The 15204-nt window shown below is 41.0% G+C and overlaps 1 long non-coding RNA gene across 2 annotated transcripts in view; it reads right to left on the bottom strand.

Moving 5' to 3' along the window:
• Nucleotides 1-15204, bottom strand: part of LOC116154337 (uncharacterized) — a 282683-nt gene that overhangs the window by 233299 nt on the left and 34180 nt on the right. The gene's annotated exons all lie outside the window — the stretch shown is intronic.

Here is a 15204-nt window from a genome sequence, read left to right as displayed (position 1 = left end):
GCTACAACTGATAAACCCATGCTGATGTATCACCCAAAGTCCACAGTTCACACTACGCTTCACACGTGGCAGTGTGTATTCTATGGGTTGGGACAAATGTATAATGACATGTATCCCCCATCACAGTACCATACAGAGTAGTTTCACTGCCCTAAAAATCCTCTGTGTTTTGCCTATTAATGCCACCCCTTGTTCCCCAAACTCTGTTGTTTTTTTTTTTCTACTGTCTCCATATTTTGCCTTTTCCAGAATGCCACACAGTTAGAATTATACAGTATGCAGCCTTTTCATATTGGCTTCTTTCACCTATTAATATCCATTTAAGGGGCCTCCATATCTTTCCTTGGTTTGATAGCACATTTATTTTTGGCTCTGAATAATATTCCATTGCCTAGAGGTACCACAGTTTATTTATCCACTCACTTACTAAGGATATCTTGGTTGCTTCCAAGACTTGGCAATTACGAATAAAGCTGCTATTGTGAAGGAAAAACCGGGTTGGTCTAACAAGGTAACTCACAAGTCTATGAATGTGAAGGAGAGCCGGGCCGGGCTGACAAGATAACTCACAAATCTAAGTATTGGAATACTGATCTGAGTTCTGCTGGACTAACTTGTAAACCTAAGTTAATTAGTGTTGGTTTGCTGTTCATGTTTTTTGCTAGCCAGCTGGGTTTTCAAAGATACACATCTGGCTTTGGAATGTTCGTTTGCTGCCTCCCCGCCTCCACCTTTGTGATGATAATGCTGCTGAAGCTGTTCCATGCCTATTGGCCGAATACCCCAAGCTTGTCCTTTACCCTATAAAACCTCATGCGCACATCTTGGAGGTGCTCAGAGCTTCGGAGCAGAAGCCCCTCTGAGCCCGCCGGCGTAATACATCTGAGTACTCCAACCCTCCAAGTGGTGCTTGTTTCTTGGCTGGCCTGTCATTTCCGTAACACTATAAACATCTGTGTGTAGGTTTCTGTGTAGACTTAAGTTTCCAAGTCCTTTGGGTAAATACCTAGAAGTACAAATGTTGGATTATGTGCAATGCTCCTGTTTAAATCGACGTGGAAAGAGATTAAAGGAACTTTCTCAGAGTTAAAGGCAGAGCAGAGTTCCACATCACTGCTTGCTTCTCTGCTCCCCTCTGACCACCATGGTCTTTACAATTCTTTTGGAAATCAACCATGTTCTGCCTTGTGACACCTTCTCTAATAAGCAGGTGTTGAGGGCTTTTGTTTTCATTTGTCTTTCACTTCAACCTGGGTGGTTAAGCCTTATTTTCAACGTTTAGATTAAATTCTCTGAGGGCTTTGCTCCGAGTGTTCAGTAACTGTGCTAATTTGCTTCACTCTCAGCTCCTGAGGGACACTGCCAAACTCACGGAGTATTTGTCTTCTATCAAGAACATTTATTCAGACTTTCAGATCATCGGATACGTTCTTATTCGTATGAATCACTAAGCTGCTAGTTTGCCAATAATGTGCATTAGAAATGTAAATTGGAATGCATAATGTTTGATTCTTATAATACCAAACATGATTAGTATGATTTTCTCTTTAAAATAAAAAAGAGGCTGAAACCTTTTTGTAAAAACTTCCTGTCACTATTAGTAGTTGGTAGAACTCCAAATTGTGTTCACCTCACTCCTACTGCACACACAGTTCTTCCCTTTTCGAAACAAAGCCAGGGTGTGTCTCAGCTATAAGAAAATTACGAGAGATGCCAAGTGCTGCAGCCTTTTATGTTCAAGGTTGCTTCCTCCCTGCTCCACCCCCGCAATTATGAATGCAACTGCTACCTTCTAACAACAGGGCTGGCTGGACTGGACACCTGAATAGAGAGTACTTTGGCTCAGATGTGCACCAATTCCCTCTGTTAAAGACACCAAGAGTTCAGTATCCAGCACCTGGATATTTTGACTGAAAGCTTATTAACATTCACTCCTTTTTTTTCCACAAATAATTACCATGAAAATTACTTTTAAAACTAGTATCAATGGGTAGAAATAATGACAAGATTTTAGTTCAATAAAGGAAAAACTCTGAATTCAGAGCTGTTAAAAAATCAAGGGAGGGAGGGATAAATTGGGAGTTTGGGACTGGTAGGCACAAACTACTATGTACAGAATAGATATAACAAGGTTCAACTGTACATACAGCACAGGGATCTACATTCAATGGCTAGTACTAACGTGTAATAACAGAGAATATGAAAAAGAATATATATACATATAACTGAATCATTATGCTGTACACTAGAAACTAATACAACATTGTAAATTGACTATACTTCAATCAATCAATCAATCAATCAATCAATCATCAAACAGTCATGTTCACACATAACCAATCTGAGGGATATTCTGCAAAATCTCTGGTCAGGGCTTTTCAAAAATGTCAATGTCAGTAATGAAAAAAATTTTGTTGAATCCTGGTTTAACAAAAAGAAAGAAAGAAAGAAAAAAACAGCCATAAAGAACATTATTGTGGGCGGGAAGGGTGTAGCTCAAGTGGTAGAGCACATGCTCAGCATGCACAAGGTCCGGGGTTCAATCCCCAGTGCCTCCATTAAATAAATAACAATAATAAAAATAAATAGAATAAACCAAATTACCTTCCCTCCCAAAAAAAAAAGAACATCATTGGGAAGAATGGAGAAACTTGATATACAGTTCACATTAGGTAACAGAAATGTATCACGTTACATTTTCTAGGGGTAACAATAAGTGCTTTGGTTGCCCAAAGTCAGGGAGGTAGGATTAAAACTCAGCAGTCTGGCTCCAGAGCCATCTTAACAGTTTACTGTCATAAAGGTGTTTAAACAAAAATTATCCATTGCCAGTAGTGAAATTATCAATTCAACTCACCTACCCAGGGGAAGCTTCGCCACGGGCTACCCAATTGTGGTGACCACGTTTTGCAAAAAAAAATGTGGAAAAAGGAGACTTTATAGGCAGGAACAAATATGTATCAAGGATTTATGATGTGCCAGGTATTAGACCATGCCCTTCCACACATTATCTCATTTCATCTCTCAGTAGAGAAAGAAGTAAAAGGAATGAAAAATATATCCTGTTAGTCAATAAATTAGTGCTGTACAACGTAGAAAAGAAAAAGGTTGCTCATTTCAAGAGGGAAGAACTTCACGCCCCCCAGAGGAGACAAATCCCTGTGTACACCCTCTGCACACTCACTCTGCCCCCAACCGCGGTTCAGCAGCCTGCCAGCTTCTCTCGTGTTGTCTCCCTGGGCTTGTCATCAAAGACGGCGTGCCTCCCCGGCTTGCTGAGGCCTCTGGCTTGTGTCCAGACTGTCTTACACCTCCTTGAGGACTGGCACCGAGCGCCGATCTCCCCCTCTCTCCACAGCACTGAGTCGGTGCCCTCCCAGTAGCTGCTCAACCAATACTCGGTGAAAGAAACTGCAGTCAAAGAAGGTGGAAGGAAACTTCAGTGGAGGAGGTGGGAACAGCATTCCCAGGGAAGCCCCCCACAGAAATACCTCAGCAGTAACTGCTTAATTGGAGCAATGGGTACTTCACAACTTCACAACAACTTAGGCTGTTCAAGTACACGCCAAAGAGGTGCTGTAGCATCTTTCCTTGCTACCAAGCTAAAATAACTTCTCATGACTTAATTTAAAATATGTTCCTCAGGACCTACTGTACAGCACAGGGAACTATATTCAATTTCTTGTAATGTGCTATAATGGAAAAGAATCTGAAAATATATGTGTGTGTGTGTGTGTGTGTGTATAACTGAATCACTTTGCTGTATACCTAAAACTAACATTGTAAATCAGCTACATTTCAATTAAAGAAATAAAATTTTTTAAAAATAAAAATAAAGCATTTTCCTCAATTCAAGAGTTGCTTTTGTGCAGCTCTGAACCTAAGTTCAGCTCATGAATTCTACCAGGGATGAATCTAGGCCTGTTGACTGTGGGGCTAAATTTTTTCAAAGGCTTGTGGAGCCACCTAAGGATATTCTTTTTTTTTTTTTTTTTTTCCTTTAAAGTGGAGGTACTGGGGATTGAACCCAGGACCTTCTACATTTCAGACATGTGCTCTACCACTGAGCTGTACCCCTACCCAACTAAGGACATTCTCAGACTTGTCCATGTGTTTATTCTGCAAGCCAGATCTGCACTAATCCATCCTTCTTTCCTCCTTTGCTTCAACCAACAATAGGTGAGCCACTCCTCAGTTTCAGGTATGGGGGAGCTAGAGATGGTGAAATCTGAATCACATGTAATTCTCTCCAACATTACAATTAAACCTACTTCTAAAAATATGTTGACAATACAATAAAAAAACAGACATGTCACAACACACACAAAAACATACAATGTTACAACATCTTTCACAGTTGTTAAAGATTTCAAAACAAAAATTCTAAATGTGGACTTAGATTTACTGACATTGAGCTTTCTTCACTTACCTTAGCCCTTGATATCTGGAATATTTCTTTTCCTAGGTATAAATTGGGAAGGCGGGGCAGGTAGAGCTGTGATAAACTAGATCAGATTTCACATTCCTGATCGTATGGAGTTTGGAGTCGGGAGTGTTTGAACTAAAGCCACAAGGAGAAGAAGAAGTAGCTGGGGGATGGGGAATAGGTATACAAAAGGGACAAGAAGAGCATTTCAGGGAATGTAAACAATATAGACAATGGTCCTGGGCACTTCTTTAAGCTGTCAGTTGATTAGATACAAGAATCTCCAGTCTCATACAAAACACAAAGGAAATATGTATGTGTATATATTTATATTGTTTTGTGTTAAAGACACAGCTGAGCTCAAAATAAATGGGCATCTTCATATGTCAGAAATGAAGAGGGAACACATGATCATGAAAATATGCAGTTTTTAAAACCACACAGTCCTTGGGAGCAACTGGATCTGATATAGATCTTAAAGTCTGGCAGGTTCACACCTTTGTGAGAAAGGAATTTAAGCCTCAGGCCTATATATGTCAAGGAGTAGGAATCGGCATTCTGCTGAGCACAAAAATGTGCTGAAAAGCTCATAAACATTATCTGAAAATCTTCAATATGCCCAGAGTTGCAGGAAAAAGTGAGCTGCCTTTCTCAGACTCTCAGAGACAGAGATTTCAACAGCCACTCCCACATATGCTGAGAGGATTGAATGTTGAGCCTGTACCATGTCCCAATTCAGAACCAGCCACCTTTCCATTACCAGTGCAACATGGGGATCTGGAATTGAGAACCTAGTGTCAAAGCCGGTTTGGTAGCAGTGGATTCAGTAAGACCTGGGCAAGAGCAATGGTGAACCTTGTCATCAAGATGCCTCTACAGCCCAGGGCATGGATAGGACTCCCTCTAAAGATAATTCTTCCTGAAGATGAACTTGCAGACATAAATTATAAAACACATAAAGAAATGCAAAGTGAAAAGGGAACATCCAAAGACCCCAAAATAGGAGAATTTATGCTTAATAGCGAGTATTGTTAAATAGACTTTCAAATGAGTATTTTAATTGCACAAAGAGAGAAAAGAAAGTGTAAATGTAACTTTAAAAAAGTATGAAATAAGAACAGGTTGATTTGAAAACAAATCAACTAGAAACTTCTAAATGTGAAATGTACAGTAATCAAAATAGAAAGACTCATTCAACAGGCTAAACAATAGACTAGACTCAGATGAAGAAATAATTCATGAACTGAAATATGTATCTGAGGAAGTCACCCAAAATACCGTATAGATAGAAAAGGAGGTGAAAAATATGAAAGAGAAGTTACAAACATGGCAGCTAGAATGAAAAGCTCTAACCTGTGTTTCACAGGTGCTCTAGAATAAAAGACTAAAGAGACTTGGAAAGAGGAGCCTTTAAGGTAACAGTGGGGAATTTTCCAGATTTGAAGAAAGTTATGAGATGTCAGATGAAAATACACAAAACTGAAAATAAATAAATAAAAACAAAGGTTTATCTACTGCCAAACCATCAAGAATAAACAGAAAATCTTGGAAGCTACCAGACAAAAAAAGATAGGTTACCTGAAAAGGAGCAACAATAAGACAGACGGAATACTTCTCATCAGCAACCACACATGCCGGATCTCAAAAATGATGACAGAAAATGACGGTCAGTCTAGAATTCTATATGTGGCTTAACTATTCTCTAAGAATCTAGAGGAAATCAAGGCATTTTCAGACATACAAAGACAGGGACGTAACTTTCCAGAAACTCTCACTGGAAAAGCCTACTGCAGGATCCACTTCCACAGAATGGAAATGAGTAGGCTACACAGAGCTGAGGTGAAATGAGAGAGAGGAAGAAGAAAGGAAGAAGGTTATAAATTGTGGGGAAATATTTTTTTAAAAAACTTTCTCCCAACCCAGAAAACCTCTCCACAAAGACAGAATAGAAAGGGAAAAAAATGCATTATTGAATAATCATTAAACAGGAGTGTGATGGTGATCACAGTCAATTTGCTGGAGATTGCAAAGACAGAACGTTTTTACTTTTTTGTAGCTAAGTAGATACAACCCATTACATTCATGTTTTCAAGATGAAATCATTACGCTTATTTTGTCTTTACGATTAGAAATAGGGTTTGCCATTTGGAGTCAGAGACAGCTAAAGTGAGGCCCGTTTTCTCCCAGGTTATTAGCACCTGGGTTTCGGAGGCATTTTTGTCTTTGAAGGCCTTTCTGTGACCCCAAAATCATACCTTGAAGTGATGAGCTCCTCCCCTTGCTTAAAAAGCCATTCACATTTAAATGTTTGGATTCGTTTATGTTCGACTCAGATGCCCAGGCGTTTCAGATGAGTAGTCACCATCTTTGTCCTGACTATGCCATTGACGAGCTGAGAGAACTGGGGCAGGTTACTTCACCTCTCTGGTCCAAATGCAAAATGAGGGCGTGAGGCTCAATAGTTCCCAGTCCCTCAGCGCCCAGTCTGCATGCCTCTATTCAGGACACAGTTCAAATTGGCTGTGTGTGATGGACTCCAATTCCTGTTCTTGAAGAGTGTTAGAGTAGTTCCGTCCTAGAGAACAGAGCTCCTTTCAGTCTAAATGCAAATAATAAACACAAGAGTGAGGATAAATGAGCAGCTGCCATCTATTCAGCCCAGGGTTTGTGGCAGAGCATTGAGCAGGCAAGAACATAGACTCTCATTTGATTCTAGAATAAGGCTTTGAGGTTTGCACAGGAAAAAAAAAAAAATCACTAGTGCATCAAACCCTAAAAGTTAGTGTCTTCCAACAGCAACTATTTTATTTGCTCACAATTCCATGAGTCTCCACTTGGCCTACATTCAGCTAGAAGGTTCATCCTGGTCTTACCCGCAGTTACTCACACAGCTACAGTCCTCTAAGAGCTTGCCTGGGCTGGACTGGCCTAAGACAGCCTAAGTCTAAGGTCCAAAAGTTGATACTGTTGGATTTGGGGGCTGTGTGTCCCCAACAGGCAGATCAGAGCTTCTTTACTTGACAGAGGGTGACAGCACATGATCACAAGCAGGGCCTCTTGAAACATGGCCTTGAATTTGAACATTTACATCATTCCCCTGCCTTTGACCCTTCAAGCAAGCCCCAAAGCCAACCCAGATCCAAGGGGGAGGAGAAACATGCTCCACCAATGGACAGGAGTGGTGGGGTCACATTGCAAGGGGCAGTGAGTGAGGGCATGAGAGGTATTTTGAATCATCTCTGTCAACAAGCGACCACACTCATCACAGACAGTATCTCTAGCCTAGCATGAAGCAGGCACTCGGTAAATGCTTGTTTAAAAGATGTATGTCTTTAGCTGCAAAGGCTTATAGGTCCTTCGCTCTATTAGGAGAAAGTAACAGTGATACAGATTCGAAGTCTTACTGGTGGAGAATCAGTTGAGTCACTGTTGAGTACAAATTCAGGTGCACACATGAGGGGAGTGGGTATTTTTTTCCTTTAGTTTCAGTGGGACTGTCATCTCCCTTTGCTCTGTGGCGACAGAGCACACTGACATGGAATGTTGACCCCGTAATAACACCTGAATAATGATCAATACATTTCTATAAGAGAAATACCACTGGTGAAGTTTGGTTACCGTAGATTCACCCATAGCAAAGAAGATATGTATTGTTTCCTATTTGCTGTCTTACTCTCTTATCTTCATGAGAAAAAAAAAATATCATCAAGTCAACTCAATCAAATTCAACAAATATGTATTTAATGCTTCTTTAGGGCCAGGAACATAGTACCTGGTAAAAAGGCGACATGGAAGAATGTGTGTGCCCCTTCCACCATGCCCAGCCGGGGTTCATTAGATCTGGACAAACAGAATGTTTCTTACTAGTGTCACTGTTGCAGCCCCGAGAAGCACATCCAGATAGATAGGTTGCTCTAACTACCTCACCTTGCAAACGACACTTAAAAAAAAAGAATATGAAAATGAAAATATGTATATTCATGTACGACCGAAGCATTGTGAAACTGACACAACACTGTAAACTGATTATACTTCAATTAGAAACAAAAACAACTTGCATTTGGCCAATGGAGGGGGTGGATTTGAGGTTGCATATGCTCTTCCTTCTGAATAGAATTCCTTCCTCACACACCCTACCCCAGGCAGGTAGCTGCTCATCCATTTTCCAGGCTCCTCCTTGCCCTGAGCGTTGCTCCATTACACACTCATCACACCTCCTGTACTATCGGTTTACATGTCCATCTCCGCCAGGACTCTGAGCTTGCTGAGAACAGAGAGTTCTTACTTATCTCTACAACTCGAGGCAAATACTCACTAAATGCTTGATAAGTGATTTAAGAAATGAGTGAAGAACAAACAAATAGATGACGAATCAAAGAACAGCAGGTAACCTGTGCTAACATTCTGCAGCCCACAATGCAAGCTGCCCACTACCTCCCAGCTCAAACCAACACAACCCTTTCCCCTCTGTTGCTGCCTCCTTCACGTTTTCCTCCTCGAACAGACCTGAAGCAAATTTTAAAATCAATAATCATTTTTTATGCTACCCTCAGAGGATCACAGATGATGACTTTCTATGAAAAGAAAGATTTCTGTTCTTGACTTTGCATGTTTTCTTTTTAACCAAGGGGTTATAGTTCATGTTTAAATGCCTAAATTATCTCCTATTTTGACAACAGCTATTGGGTTTATTTTGATAGATATAGGGCATAATTTCAGTGGAATCCAGAAAGCACTCTGGTGAGACTGATTTTAATCACGTAAAAATCACATCTAGGGAGGACTGTGCTCAGTCAACCCTTGAAATGAGCTAAGTCATGGTTCTGCCACCTTTGCTGCAGCTGTGCTGGGGAAAAGGCAGCCAGGGAACTCATGTCATTCTCTCCAGATGGCAGCCTCAAGCCACACAACCTAGGCAACTGAGTCCTGGTTTAGACAGAGCCTTACCAGTGAATGTGTCATCATAGCTGGGGTAATAAAAGAACCCAGTCAAAATAACCAAAAATACAGTAAGTCTCCAATGATTTGGCTTTATTTAAGGTGAATAATATGGAAGCATTTGGAGAAAACGTCTTTACTAATCTAACACAGAAAGTCCATAAACTTCTTGAGGGCAGACCTTTCCACGTCCTTCTTTCTGTCATCGTCATCCACCAGGACTGGATGCACAGAGTCAATCAGACACCTAATTGACACTTGTAGCTGAGATAGGAGTGTATGAGTCAGAAATTATCTGGAACCTAAATCCAATAGATGCAGCTAATTAAGTCACAAAACTTGGACCAGAATTTGCTGGGTGCCCTAAAGATCTTACATGAGTAAGTTCATGCAGAAACAAAAGCAGTGAAGAAGACAGAAATAACAAACGAAATAAAACTCAGAGAAGTCCTCACCAAGGACCCTCTGTGGTCCTCCTGAGTAACTTCTTTTAATTGACTTTTTTTTTTTAGCATGATAATAAACATACCAGAAATTAGAATAGTGGTTCTCAAGCCTAGCTAATAATCTGAATTACCTGGGGAGTTTTTTAAATGTACAGATTTCCATTCCCATTTCAGACCCACTGAATGTTGAGGGGAAGGTGTAGCTTAAGTGGTAGAGCGCATGCTTAGCATATACAAGGTCCTGGGTTCAATGACTAGCACCTCCTCCCAAAATAAATAAATAAGTAAACCTAAAAAACTACCCCCCCAAAAAAAGCTACAGACCCATTGAATGAGACTCTCCTGGGGAGTGTCCAGGAGACCGTATTTTACAGTCACCCCAGGTAATTCTCATGAACAGTCGCCCCTAGCAAATATTGCTTTAAACTAGTGATTATTTTAAAAAGGCGAACTTAAAGGTGTACTGTTATGGGCTCCCCTGTGTTCTCCCAAATTCATCTGTTGAGCTCCTAACCCCAGTACTTCACAAAGTTACTGTATTTGGAGATGGGGTCTTTAAAGGGGTTATTAAGTTAAAAATGAGGTCACTGGGGTAGGTCCTAATACAATGGCTGGTGTCCTTGTAAGAAAAGGAAATTAGGACACAGAGAGGTATGGAGGGGAGACCACAGGAAGACACAGGGAGACGACAGCCATCCATACGCCAAGGAGAAAGACCTCAGAAGAAACGAACCCTGCAGGCATCTTGATCTTGGACTTCTAGCCTCCAGAACTACGAGAATATAAATTTCTGTTGGTTAAGTCACCCAGTCTGTGGTACTTTGTGATAGCAGCCCTAACAAATGAATACACGTACCTCCCAAATCTGCATGGGAGGAAGGTATTGTGAAGGGTGTCTAGGGTAATGAAGAGACATTATAATATATTTCAAAAGTAAAAAATAGTCCAAAAGAAAAAAGAAATAATGAAGAGCAGGTAGAAACAGGAGAAAGGAGGGACATTCTGGAATATGAAAACTATAACCCTTAAGGAAGGAGCTACAATACAATGACATCACTAGGAAAAGCCTCCCCAGGAGAGAAGCAATGAAAACGCCTGCCCACGAGCACTGTGAAAGGGTGAACAAAGAATAACAAAAGCGTTTTTGCTCACCACCCATTCTGCAAGGATTAAGTCATTACCCGCTGCCGTCACTGACACACAGAGCACCCGGAGAGGAAACTCGGATGATAACCAGAGGCTCTGTGCTTTGGACAAGGAGGCCCCTTAGATAGTTAGATCAATGTCTCAGGAAGGATTTGAACGAACCCAGATTCTCACATCTTCCCATACACAGAAAAGCACTAAGACCATCAGAATTTGAGCTATCTGTGCTTTGTGACTAGCAGTAATCTTTCACCAGGATAAATGCTTGCACATATTCCCTAATCAAAAATCACACGTACGCTGGCTTCTCCCCTGCCTCTTCCGAGTAGCTTCCTCAGAGCTACTGAGGGCTACCTCCCGGGCTATAATTCTGACTAAGGTCCCTGAATAAACTTCCACTTGCAGCTCTCAGCTTGTGCATTTTTCTTTCAGTTGACAAAAGGCCCTAGTGAATTTTGCCTCTGAGTCTTTCCTCGCTGGAGGAAAAGGTTTAATTTCTTTCATTTATTTAGTCGACGACTGTTTACGGCCTACCTACTACATGTTAGACACTCAGACACAGTCTGGCCATATGGAGATGATTAACACAGGACCTGTGCCACCTAAGAGTGCCAGCCTAGGAAGAAAGAGTTCCAGGCTTTCTCCAAGGTCCCATCCCAGGGAGACATGCCGAAACTTCCTTTAAGAGATCTTAGGTTCTTCAGTTATCTGTCTCTCTGTAGGGCTCCCAGGTACTCAAGCTGGGAACCCACAGCAAATTCCTGTCACTAGGAATCCAAGGAGCAGGTATGTTTCCAATCACTGTGCCCACACTGGGCTGTGAGCAGGAGCTGAACTTCTCTGACATCCTGACTTCAGCACAGGGCCAGGCAGAAAGTAGGTGCTCAATAACCATTCAATTAATTAATCAATGGCTCGAACAACTAAATCTATGACTCCCAGAAGCCCTCCTAGCAAGTCCGGTACACCCTCTTTCTCCCCGACACCCTAGGTCCTTCCCAGAAGTGCCTTTGCCTTGCCAGACTCTCCCAGAAGAGGTCATGTAAGATGGTGTTTGGGAAATATAATTAAAAAACAAAACCTCCTCCCAACCTAGAAAACCTCTCCACCACGGTGAAAAGAAACCATTTTGTTATTGAATAAAAGCAGAATGTGATGCTCATCACAGGCAATTCGCTGAAGAGATTGCAAAGATGGACAAAGCCTTTTATACAGCTAAGTGGATACAATTCACTACCCTCATGTGTTCAAGATGAAATCACTAATTCCATCATATCTTTATGACTGGAGGTAGGATTTGCCATTTGGAGCTGGGGGACAGTTGAAATTAGGCCCATCTTCTCCCAGGAAGCTGAAGGCAGGGCCTTACTTTCTTTGATGATTACATTTCAAAGAGCTGTGCTCTCAGGTCTATGAGGGAACATTCCTGAGCTGTAAGCAGGCAAGGGGTTTATTTAACATTTGAACTTACAGTAGCAAGGCAGCTCATTCCTCCTGGACACCAATGCTCATCAGTTTCTTTTGGACTGACCTGCCCACCCAAGCGTGAGCATGAGAAACAGCCCCACAGACCACAGGTGTTTTGTTAACCAGGTCCCATGACCTTGGCACTGGATGCTAAAGCCAACTCTTAGGACAGAAAGGTGAAACCTCTTTCTGAAAAGCAACTTGATAACATCTTTGACCAGGAACTTTAAGCAGCACAGCCCATAAAGCACAAATTTTGAAATTAGACTTGTGCTAAAAATCCATGCTCCATCATTTATGTTGTCTTGATTTTGAGCTCATTGATGAGTTGATTTTTCCAAGACTCAACGTCCTTGTCTTTAAGATGGAGATAATACCTTCCACAGAGAGCACCTAAGAGGAGTAATTACCGGGGGAGGGTAGAGCTCAGTGGTAGAGTGCATGCCTAGCATGCATGAGGTCCTGGGTTCAATCCCTGGTACCGCCATTAAAAAGAAATAAATAAACCTAATTACCCTCAAGAGATTAAAAAAAAAAAAAAAAAAAGCCAAGCAAAAAAAATATATTGAAGCAAGAGAGATTAGAGGCTTGGACCACACACCCTGAACCCGACTGCCTGGCTTTCATCCCAGATCCACTTTATCGAAATCACTTATCTTGTTCCTTAGTTTCTTTGTAAGTAAAGCATTTAGAAGAGTGGCTAGCCCATATAAGAATGTAATCAGGATAGCTATCTTTTTATTCTCTTTACTGTTTCCAAGATGCTAAAGCAAACCTAAAGTCTCACTCCTTTCTCTTTTTCTTCTACTTCTCTCTTCACCTTCAGCTCCTATTTGGCCATAGGGAGAAAGACTGTCAGAGTTACAGTCCACCCCTCCTTCAAGTTGTTTTTTTCACTTTTAATTAGATAGAAACTCCTTGAATTGCAATTATCTCTAGACAAATTATTATCCATATTAAACCCATTTAAAAGCAAATGGAAATCATCTTAAAATCTAAAGAAGCACAAAATTCCAAACTGCAGTAGAGAGAAGTCTTCTGGCTTTTATCCTTTCTTAATTCTCATTGCCTTCCTTCTTTTTTTCTTTTCTTGGCTATTTCAGAACTAAAAGAGAAAAGCTTAGACTTTCATGCCATTTCATACCTATTTAACAATTTACATCACTTTTAACAGATACATTTTTGCTTAGTCCTTTCTCTGTATCCATTACTAGATCTTTGAGAGTGTCTCTGGTCCAACATGGTGCCTTACAGACCAGTATATGCTTGTCTGCCTCTGGGCTCCTCTGAAAGCAAACCGTCAGGCAAATCTGTTAGGTAGTTTATTGAGAAGATGATCCCAAGAAACGCAAGTAGGGAAAGCAAGACAAAGGAGGGAGGAATGCGAGTGAAGTGTACATCGATGAGCTGATTGCCACTCTGGGCAACTAGAGCTCAGTCCCGCTGAGAACCCTCTGAGAAGAAGCCTTCAGAATTATCCCACCAAGGGTTAGTGAAGCTGGAGTATTTACTCACTGACCCTCATCCCTCAGTGGTTAAGAGTTGACCTGGAAGCATTAATTTCCAGCATGTCCAGCAGCCACAGACATGCGCAACAAACTCTTTTGGTTGCAGGAAGAGAAGCAAAGAGACTTGGACGCTTGAGGTGGGAAGCTGCCAGTGTGCACAGGAGCTGCCTGCTGCGGCTGCAGGTGAACTCAAGGATGGGACTCTGTAAAAATCAACCTGGTATTGAGTGAATGGAAAAATAAAAATTGCATAAATACTGCCTATATATTAATGTGAAATTACCCATCTAGAAAAGTGACAGCAATTTTTTTTTGTCCACTGTTCTGTTTAACCCATTTAACATATGAAGTTCTAAGACTCAATTCTAGGGTGTTCCAGAATAGAGATCATGAATCTCTGACTCTCCGATCCTAACTGAAAGAGGCCCTGGGAACTTTTCTCAATCATTTTTCAAACATTCTTTACAAACATACAGTGACTTGTCCAGATCCAAACAGTAAGTCAGCTCTCAGGCTGGAAAAATAACTCAGGATTTCTCAAGTTTTCCAAAAGCCCAATCAAGTGAGATGAGTGATTAACCACTCACACAACCCACATCCTTGACTCTCCTCCTCGCTAACCGTCCTGTTCATGCCTCCATCATACTTTCTTTCCTCCTATAAATACGGTGACTTGATATTTCCACAGAGCTGCTGTTCCAGGAGGACCAGGGGACGGTACAAACAACACCGGGATTCTAAATAGCTTCTCTTTATCCCTCCCTACTTCCCGCAAACACTGTGGGTGGTAAAGCAGAGGCCTGTAAATTGGGTGCCAACATGTAGTATTTTTAATCAGGCTACCCAATTCACACAGGAGTTTCTTAGGGAAAGGTTAACTTTTACATCTTATTTTTTTTCCACATTAATAATGATAAGATTAACCTAAAACCAGCTAGTAAATAAATGTAAAAGAGGTCATAAAACCCAGAGTTGTTTATCACTTTTTATCAATTCCAGCCCTCTTGTTTTGTAATATCTCTCATTTGACATCTTACATCAGAGCAAAGATTCTCAGATCAGGCTAGGAGTCTTCAAACATACATTAAAATTTTTTAAATAATATATTTTAAAAAACATTAAAATTTGACCAGAGCTTAACACAAAGCCCTGCTCAGAAGGAGGCCTTAAATAAACATAATCACTCTGGGAAACTGTGTACACTCTCAAAACTGACCTCTAAACCAAACCAAAGATGACCATCTTGATAAGCTACTCTTCTGGGGCAAAATAA

Source organism: Camelus dromedarius, chromosome 6 (genome assembly GCF_036321535.1).
Source record: "Camelus dromedarius isolate mCamDro1 chromosome 6, mCamDro1.pat, whole genome shotgun sequence".
Lineage (NCBI taxonomy): Eukaryota > Metazoa > Chordata > Mammalia > Artiodactyla > Camelidae > Camelus > Camelus dromedarius.
The sequence above is the reverse complement of the archived record's forward strand: the minus strand, read 5'-3'. Positions and strand labels throughout refer to the sequence as shown.